The sequence below is a fragment of the Coenobita brevimanus genome, chromosome 8 (assembly GCF_032717465.1).
Source record: "Coenobita brevimanus isolate Jiangsu-jjx chromosome 8, ASM3271746v2, whole genome shotgun sequence".
Classification (NCBI taxonomy): Eukaryota; Metazoa; Arthropoda; class Malacostraca; order Decapoda; family Coenobitidae; genus Coenobita; species Coenobita brevimanus.
The window spans coordinates 35,197,246-35,207,891 of record NC_136961.1 but is presented as its reverse complement, the minus strand read 5'-3'; positions in this window follow the sequence as shown (position 1 = coordinate 35,207,891).

Genomic DNA, 10,646 nt, shown 5'->3' with positions numbered 1-10,646 from the left:
GAGGATGTGTGGATCAAATATCTGCAGTGAGACAGGGGTGTGAGAAGGACAATAAGGTGTTTATGGCATTTATGGATTCGGAGCATATGACAAAGTAGATAGAAGGATTGTGGAAGGTTTTGTCCATGTACGGTGTAGATGGTAAGCTGCTAAGTATCGTCAAGAGTTTTTATAATGGTGGTGAAGGATGTGTAAAGATAAATGGGCATCTAAGTGAATGGTTCACGATCAATGTAGGCGTGGGACAACGTTGCTTGATGTCCTCATGGTTGTTCAATATATATATATATATATATATATATATATATATATATATATATATATATATATATATATATATATATACAGTATATATGGATGGTGATGAGAGAAATAAAAACTCGAGTAATGGTGATAGGAATCGCGTTGGTAAGGAATGGTGATGGATGGAATATCTCAAATTTGTTGTATGCTGATAATACCATGCTACTTGCAAATACCGGAAAAGAGCTTGGTAGACCAGTGGAGAATTTTGTAGATGTTGTGAGCATCGTGCTTTGAAAGTAAATGCAGAAAAGAGTAAACTGATGGTTATTGAGAGGGAAGGTGACTTGCAGTGTGATGTTACAGTGAATGGAGCGAGACTGGAATTTTTGAGAGTTAAAATACCTGGGCACAGTGATAGAAAAGAAAGGAAAATGTGCAAAAGAAGTGGAAAGTAGAGTGACACAAGGAAATAAAGTAGCTAGTGCTATGAAGGCCTTGATAAAAAACAGAGGCTTGAGTGTTGCAGCTGCATGAGGCTTAAAAGGAGTGTTAGTGCCAGCTTTAACATACGGATGTGAGAGTATGGTGTGGCATGAAAATGATAAGTCACGAGTAAGAGCAGTGGGGATGGGACTGCTGAGAAATGTATGTGAGGTACAGAGAGTGGAAAGGATACGGAATAATGTAATACGTGAAAGATGCAGAGTAAGGAAGTCTGTGCTTGTTTTGGTTGACTTGGAGAAGGCCTTTGAAAGAGTCCCTGGGGAGGTGGTGAAGTGGATAACGAGAAAGCTTGGGATCGAGGAGGGGCTAGCTAGAGTGGTTATGGCTATGTATAGGTGTTCACACCCAGGTGCGGAGGAGCAGATATTTGAGTGATGAGTTTTCAGTGAATGATGATGTGCATCAGGGGTCAGTCTTGAGCTCATATTGTTTATCATGGTGCTTGAAGCCCCTTTACATGATTTCAGGAAAGGGCTCCCATGGAAGATGTTGCATGATGATGATCTGGTGTCGATTGCAGAGAATGAAAGGGAGGCAGAAGAAAGATTTAGGAAGTGGAAAGATGGTATGGGGCAAAAGGGCTTGGAAGTAAATGCAGATAAAACAAAGGTGATGGTATCATGGGTTGGTAGCAGCACTGTCAAAGAAGAGGGAAAGTGGCAATGTGCTGTTTGCCAAAAGAGCATGGGAAGTAATTCCATCTTGTGCAGTGTTTGTGATAGGTGGACACATAAGAGATGTAGTGGAATTAGAGGCAAACTGCAAGATAATGCTGTTTTCATGTGTACCTAATGTCCAGCAGAGCATGTGGAGATTGTCAGGGATGAAAGAACTGATCTTTTCACCTCGAGCGTGTGGAAGATTTTTGGTACTTGTGTGACATGTTATGTGCTGGAGATGGGGCTGGAGCTAGCCCTGCAGCTAGAGTGTTGAGTTGACGGAAGAAGTTCAGGGTGCTCTTGCCTCTCCTGATATTGAAAAGGCTCTACTTCCGTGCTAAAGGATCTTTGTATATGGCATGTGTTAGGAGTGTAACGCTGTATGGTAGTGAGACCTGGGCAGTAAAGGAAAAAGATAATCGTAGGCTCAAACGTACAGAAATGGCAACTATTACTCGGATGTCCAGTGCGTCCTTGAATGCAAGGCCTAGGAGGACAAGGCCTTCAATGGATGAGTTGATATGAAGGATGGCATTGGTGTATATTGGTGTTGTGATGAGGAGGTGTAGACTGAGATAGTTTGGTCATATGGAGAGGATGGAGGATAACAGTTTGTTGGGATGAGGACAAGGAAGGAGATAGAATCAGCGAGGCCAGCTTGACATTTATTCTAAGAGGTCCAGGCATATGCGTATCCTATCACTAGTGTGGCCTGAGTCAGACTGCCAGCCAAGCCCCAAATGCAGGCCGGTGGCACGCGGGAGAGCACTGCTTGGCAGGAAGAGTTTCAGCGCAAGCACTAACTCCAACACCCCCTCTCCATTGCAGTGAATTCCCCACTTGCTGCAGTATTAATACAAAGCACACTGGTCGAGGAGGAGGGAGGTCTCTGCAATAACAAAACAATGGGCAGATACTGACTCTCATCATAACTTAAGACTAGGCTTTGTGTGACACTCTGCTGGCAAAATTTACATGTTACAGTCAGGGACAGGTCTGCATTACCCACCTTTGGAAGCACTGGTATGAGACGGGTGAATGTAAAGCAGCAGCCGGACATCACATGTCTGGTAACTGTGAGTGTGAAGGAGGGGGAAGAGGGGTGGGGAAAGAGTTTGGTGATAGACTGGGAATCACATGTAGGTCTGCTATGTATGACTTGGACGGTGTGTTTGAGTTACTTTAGTAAGGGTAGATGACAATATGATGCCAGCATTTTATGAAAAAATAAGTAGATGTCTGTAGAGTTACCGTTGTCAGGAAAGTTATGGAAGTTTGTTGGGTTCGGACAGAGGTTTGAATGCTTTCATTCCCTCTCGACTTTAACATAAGACGTTTCCCTAGGAGATGCTCATAACGATAACATATATTTTGTACTGACTCGAAAACAAAGCCACTATGTTACATCTATCTATCCATCAATGTATGTAAATTCACAAATTTTTTTATGTATTTATCCTCCATCATCCCACTGTAAACATGCGCCTGCAAACATATCCAGTGTTATCTGGTAATTATTCACCTCGAACTTAGAGTCTAGGGTATTGTATAATAATAATAATAATAATAATAATAATAATAATAATAAAAACACTATCTATATGAGCGATTAATAGGTTTCTCGTTTTCCTCTTGACTGAATAACATGGGAAGTCCTAATTATAAGATCAGTGTCTGTAACTATCATTCCTATCGAACACTATACAAAATGAAGGCAATGGAGAATACGTCTCACAGTAAACATGTATTATACTGTATAGGCAGTAATGTAGACAGACTCAGAGAACAGTGTGATACCATACAAACAACATACCGCTTTTGAGAATATGTTGGAGGTATTATCATTGGCTATTGATACTGTGATGTGAGCAACTCTTCAAACCCTCCCATCCCCGGCCACCCTCCCTCCCACTCACAGTTACCAGACAAGTGAGGTGTGGCTGGTGCTTCGTGACTATTCGTCGACACCAGTGCTCCGAACTGTGGGTAATACGGACCTTTCCCTGACTGTTACATATATGATGACTTCTGAATCGCAAAATTGCTACAACAATGAGGAATTCAATTACATGCGCTGGAGCAACCATTTCTCTTGTATCATGGTATAAGTGCATCAAGGTTATACACATTACAAACATCTTAACATGCCTAGGGGTTCAAAACACTGTAGTGTCATGGGACATTGTTTTCTAGGTGTCTTGGGGAGTACCTAGTGCCCGCGGCCTCTCTGGGGGAGGGAGAGGCTGAAGGGCCTCCCCCCTCCAGCCGTCCTTCTGCCAGAGACAACCCTCAATGTGCGTGGTGGGTGTCTGTTCCCTTGTCTTCTCATAGAGGGATAGGTGGCAGCAATTCCTGAGTGAAGCTCGCCCACTGCCATCCAACCTCTTCAGGTATTGCCTTGGGGCTGGTGTGTCAACAATAACCTCTACATGGTCCCATGCCCCATCTCCTGGTTCTGTAAGTGCAACAGCTGGCCTGGGTTGAGAAGAGAAAAGTTGTGTGCCATCTGGTTGAATGTCATTGCCACTGCATCCCCAGTTTGGGCCATGGCCCGTCCCATGCTTCTCAGCATCCCGGCCCACCTCCTGCTGATCTTGTCTGTTCTTTGGCAGTGGGTACAGATTCATGAAGCTGATGCCTGATCAGTGACTGGGCTAGGGATGGATTGGGGTCATGTAGAGAGGTGTTGAGGTACTGCACTATGGCCCTGATGGCTGTATCCAAATCCAGGGAGCCTCCCAGATTGGTGATGTTCCTCAGCAGTCTCATTGCAGACTTGACTACAGCCTCCACTCAGCTGTTGGACTATGGGTAATGGGCCGATGGCATTCTCAGCTGCACACGCCACGCAGATAGGAATGTCCTCATTTCGCCACTCACGAGGTTTGTACCCTCATCACAGGACAGGACCTTCAGGATACCGAACCTTTTGAACCACTTACAAAAGGCCATTATGAGTCGTGAGCCGGTGGTGCCCCTGGGCAGATGCTCCACTTTCAGGAAGCCAGTTAACCTGTCTGTGTAAGCAGTGTACTCTTTCCCCTACAGTTGGAACAGGTCAGCCACTGCTTGCTGGAAGAGGTATTCTGGTTGGGGTTGTGGGCAGTAAGTTTTCCACGGGTTGTGATGGTTCGTTGAATTCAGATACTCGACAGTGTCTCCTCTTCTGCTTCACCTCAGCATCTATGCCGGGCCAATACATTCATTGCCTGGCACACCTGAGCATGGAGTCCCTGCCTTGGTGACCTGCATGGAGGTTGGCCAGGACCGCATGTCGAAGGGCTGTGAGAATATAAGTCGCAGGTGCCCCTCGTCACTGGTGTACATGACAGTGTCCCCTTGGCATGACAAGTGTCTCCTCATCCTGTAGTATGGGTGGAATGCTATCAACTCCTCATCCTTCCAGTCGGCACATTCCCCAGCACACTTGCGCTCATGAAGGAGCCTCATCTTGGTGTGCTTCCTCCTCCACTTGACGGAAGTCCATCTTCTAGGCCACAGGCCATCACTGCTGTGACTGCAGCATATTCAACCTCGTCTTCTGCCAGGTCAGTCTCTTCCAGTCCTCTCCATAGTAGGGGGTATCTTGAGAGTGCATCTGCTACATGGTTCACCTCCCCCTTCAGGTACTTTGTACGAAATAAGTACTTCTCCTTGAGGTTGAGTATGCTAGGGTTGGTGATGGCTTTCAGCTCTTTGTCCTTGAAGATCTTGGTAAGCACATGGTGAACAGTGATGAAGGCGAGGTCAAGACATCCCAGCAGGAACAGGTGTGCCTTTTTCAGGCACCATATGATAACAAGGACCTCCTCCAACGGTGAGTAGTTCTTCTCAGTCGATGATAGATGGCGGCTGTCGCACAGAGCCAGTTTCTGGCCACCATTGCAGCACAGAGGTGCCTCTTGAGACACACACAGGCAGTACTGCTGCACCACCATAAAACCGATGCCAAGCATGCTGAAACTGGTGAACACTGCTGTGGGCTGTGTGGCATCATAATCCTGGAGGCCCGCAGCCACAAGCTTGCCTATAACCTCCATTGTCGACTCAAAGATGGACCGGAGTTGGCTGTCCCAGTACACCACTTTCCCTGATGGTTTTTTCAGTAACCCTCTGAAGGGCTCCATGAGTGGTGCAGTGGCGAGGAATGGCACCAACTGGTTCACCAGCCCAAACTATGACCAGATATCTGTGAGGGAAGGGAGTGGCGACATCTGGGAACTGGTTATACTGCTTAGCAAGTCCTGGCTAGGCTGATACTTCTCCCAGCCAAACAGGAAACCTGCAAAAGGTCAAGCTTCTCCTGCAGAAGCAGAATATGTCTGAGCAGAGCGTGATCCCATTTTCGGCACACGTTCTCAGGAACTGGTATATGTGCCAGAAAACATCAGCGATGATACTGTCGCGCAGGAGCTCATTTCAGTGTCCTGGGGATCACTGCAGTTGCGTTGTCAAAGCACTTGGTAAAGGCATCCTGCCTTGCACAGTGGCTTATGAGTGTGTGCTGGCAGTGGAAGCGGCCCCAAGGGGTGATGAAGGTGGTCAATAAAGTGGAAATTGAATTCCTATGAACTTAGAGTTGCTAATTTGAAACATGGTGGAAATGATGCTCCATCACGGTCACTACGCCGCTACACAAACGTTTTTTTATATTATGTACGCTCACTCCAGCAACTTACACTCCAAAATCGAGGAAATGATGACGAAAATGAAGAATCTGAATGATACATGTTGGAGGATTTCTCTCACGATTTAACTTTGAATGAACCATAAAATCATCTGCTTGCCTGTTTTCAGTATCTACAAACAGTATTCTGCCGATATAAACAAAAAACTACAAATCGTAAATGTATATGAAACACCAAATCGTGACTGGTCCAAGATTATGTGTTAGCTGTCGTCCATTTGAAGGTTCTTCAAAAGTGGAGGGACTGTGACTGACGATTTGTCTAGCTGCACCAGCTCGGTGTAGTTCTTGGTCTCAAAATCTATCTTCAAAGCGGATTTGTCAAACACTCTGACATCGTCGCTGTCGTTCTCCTGCACTTGCTGAATGAGTGCAACAGCCATGCAGCATGTGTGTGGATCTTCATCAGCAACAGCTGACAGCAGGATATTTTCAGGGTGACAGAAGTAACTTATTGCTGTGTATTGGGCGAATGATGCCCTGATCTTCTGGCGGCAATTCTGACAATAGTTCCATCATATAGAAGAAATTTTTGGTGTCATCCTGACATGAAGTGTTCGCTCTTACTTTGAACCAAGAATGAATGAAAGAAGTAATGTCAATACTGGAGATGGCTCTTCTGACGACATGTACAGCTGCAATGTACTGTTGGCTTTACTTAGCCATCTGGCATGGTTCAGTGGCCCTGGCTGCGCAGATGGTTTCAAAACTACGCCTTCAGCTCCTCCGACTTGCACTGCCAGACATGCACGGTGCAAGTATTGCTGATATTTGCTAAGATCCTTCTCAACTTCATTTGCCTAAGTGCAAGTTTTTCCACGCACCCATTCATAGTCTACAATTGTCAGATCCTTTAGATCTAACTCAAGGGATCTACCTACTTCCCCTCTGGAGCCAGTTGAACCCGTCGTTGCACCATCAATGGCTTCAAAATACCATGTGAAAAATACTTCAATGAGATGTAACAAACAAACAAGCCACTGTAGTGGCCTCCAGCTGGGTTTCCAGCACATAAATCACCCCATTCTTTTTTCCAGTGTTTATGTTCATGCCATTGCAAACAATAGTTTGCAGTGATTCTGCTGAATCGGTCTCATGGACAACCGACACGATCTTGGCGATATTCACTGCTTTTTCACTTTCAGGGGAGGCATGATCTATGGAAGCAGCATCAGGGAAGCCAATTACTGAATAGTGGTCTTGCTTGATGATGACCCCTCTCACGATGAGGAGTTTTACTCAGAGTCTTGTCAATTTTACCATTAAAACCCAAATAAACTACCTTTCTCATGGCACTTTGATGCTGTTGAACGGCAATATCCTTCCAGTAACTTCTTTGATGCCGAAGTTTGCTAGGGTCAAGTTTGTTTTCCTCAGCAAGAATTCTCATGTCCTTCAGTGCAGCATTCACTATAGAGCATATATCTCTGTTGCTTATTTGGCATTGGTCTGATACATGACATAGTTCAGGACATGCCAATCTATTCTGACCCTGCTTGCCTCTGTCTACGTCTTCAGTATCATCATCATCACATTAATCATCTGATACATCACAACTAGTATCATCAATATGATCCCTGCATGCTGTTCCTGCATCTTCTTCATCCTGCATGGCTTCCTGAACTGACTTTTCATGAAGTTTTCTTTTCATTTGTCTGTTTGCGGTGAGTCTTTTGCTTGTTTTCTTTGTCAATGTACATTTTCCTACATCTGTTTTGGTCCAGCCAAAAGGGCCATTCATCAGGAGGTATCTTGAAAGCCCAGGCACAATGACACTCAGACCTCTCCCAAACATCAACATTTTTGTAGCATTTACAGCAGCAGATGTCAAACAGTACATCAAAGCTGGCCAACTTCTCCAAGCAGGTGCTTGAAGTCCTCTTGTTTGCAGAGTATTTTCTTACCTCCCGAGCTTTTGTTACCAAACGTTTCACACAGATGACAGAGCTCTTGTAGTAAATTTTGGGAATCGATGCCTTCTTACATACTTCTACTACTTGGTCAGCAATAGTTTCAGCATGGGCTTCCATGCTTGATAATGGCTCTGTCATTTTGTGTTCCAAGTATTATTTAATATAATCTTTGCATGTAGGTAGCTGATGCACTGGAAGACTATGGGGTAAACCAAATATAGAATCATTTACCTTTTCCCTCATGCTGCAGGTAGCCATCATTCCAACACAGGGTATAAATGACTGCAAAAAGTTAAACTAACAACTGACAAGCACAGCTGGTTTGTGTAACTGGTAACAAAGCCGTTAAAATCAGTATCGTCAATGTCAAAGCTGCCAAAGTTCATATTATCACTAAATTATTACTGCGTTCATTTGGTGCAAACATATAATAAAGTTGCTGGAGGATCGTTCGCCAATTTTCAATGTTTCAGTTATATTATGTGAATATGGTGTTTCAGGCATCAAAATATCCATGTTTTGTTGAATTTAAAATTTTTTACCCACCCTAGTGGTCAGCTTCTTGCTCTCATCCAGGGGGATCTAGTGGTACCCCAAATAAGTGTCTGCTAATGTTTTAAACGTGTGCTTCAGCACGCTGGTGATTGCATCGAATGGGTGGTGAGTGTGGTGGGTCTCCCGCTGGCTTGCCTGGTTCAGTTGCTAAAATTTCAGTGTTCTGTGTGGCCGCCCGTCCTTCTTCGGAACTACCACCATACGGAAACACCACTCCGTGGGCTCCTCAGATGGTACGGGCTCGATGATACCCTTCCTTATGTCCTCCTCCAACTGATAGCGAACTTCGTCGTAGAAGTGGTGGGGGTTAATCGCTGGCATGCGCACCATGTAGGGCTTTGAACAGGGGCGCAGGTGGATGTGGTGGGCTGGCCCTTTCATCTCCGGCAAGGGGGTATGGTTCACAGTGAATGTTGTGCACCTAAAGTGCTTCAGGAACCACTTTTCCAGCTGGTTCACATTTTCTTCCACCAGAGTGCATGGGGAAGTATCGAGTTGGGTGGGGACTGGGGGCTCTTTATCCTGTTCAACGGCCCCTACAGTCACCAGCACGTTGGGGAAGTCGTATGGCAACACACCCAATGCTTAGCATGTCTGCAGTGATAGATACAGCTGCTGCACCCCGTCAGCAATGTACAGGTTCGCCATAGCAGACCTTCCACCAATATTGAAGAAGCATTCCATGCATCCCACAATATGCTGCCTGAGAAGTTATTAATACTCATGGTAGGTCTCTGTAGACTTTGTGGAGTCAGCCTGAGGCCCTGCATGAGGTGGTGACCCGCTATGCATACCTGTGCACCTGTATTGGCTACCACCATCACCTCGCATGCTGTGGGTGGGTCGTCACACTTCTCTTCCACCCTGAAGCATGCTAATGCCTTGGCGCTGGCTTTTGTGATGCTGCCGGTGGTTTCGCTGGGGTTGGGCTGCTTTGCTGACCTACACACTCGCTGGAAGTGGCTGACCCTCCACATCTGTGGCAGGTGACCCTGACAGCAGAGCACTGGCACTGTCTGCTTCATTTGTTGCTGCTGCACCTCCAGCAGCCTTTTGCTGGTGGGGAAGGGGCATAAGGCTGGGGTGGCCCTGCACACACATGCCACAACCGAGTGGCACCAGCTACTTCCATTTCCTCCTTGTCACTCACTGAAGCACCTGCCACTCCACTATGTCTGTGCACTCCTGCTATTTTTTCTGCAGATTCAAATACTTCACAGGTGTTTGTGATTTCTTCCATAGATTGCAACACTGGAAATCACCACAGCACTTCTGTTTTCATACTGAGGCTGCACGGCCCCATCACATGTTTTTTTTGACAGCATGAAATCAACGAGATTTACAGAACACTGGGGGCACCTAAAATCACACTTTACCGCCTTGGTTATACATTTTACCACATATAAACACATGTTATCATTGAGCTCCTGCTTGTATGTAAAGAAATCCAACCATGCTCCCACAGTGCACCTGAGGCCCACCATCATGCTCCTCACGGCACCAACATCCTCCTCTGTGCACATGGCCTTGAATCTATGCTTGGTCACTCGTGCATCCATGCATTGTTGCACCACAGGGTCACACAGCAATCTTAAGTAACCCGCAGCCAAGGGTAGGACCCACCTGCAACCACTGTTGTAGCACTCGACGCTTCAGGCCCATACCTTGAACTGGGATTGCAGCATTCCCATGGTAGCCTTGCCGGGAGTTGCAGGTGGTGCCGGCACTCGCCACTGGGCCAGTGCTTCCAGGTGTAGGGCTGGGTACGTTGGCTGGTAAGTTGTCCCCATCCCTGGAGGTAGGACCTGGGATGTTGGCACAATGTACATGTTGCAGTGCACTTAGTCTCCCGGCACCATGGGGCAGAACCAGTCCTTTGACTCTGGGTTCACCTGCTTGGACACTTGTGGCACTAACCCCGAGTTACCCATAGAACTCCACTGCATCTTGCTAGGATGAGGACCAGGAGGGAGATAGAACCAGTAAAGCCAGCTTGAGGAGGTCCAGGCATGGGCACATCCTATCACCAGTGCAGCCTGAGTCAGGCTGCCCGCCAAGCCCCAGGTGCAGGCCGCTGGTGCG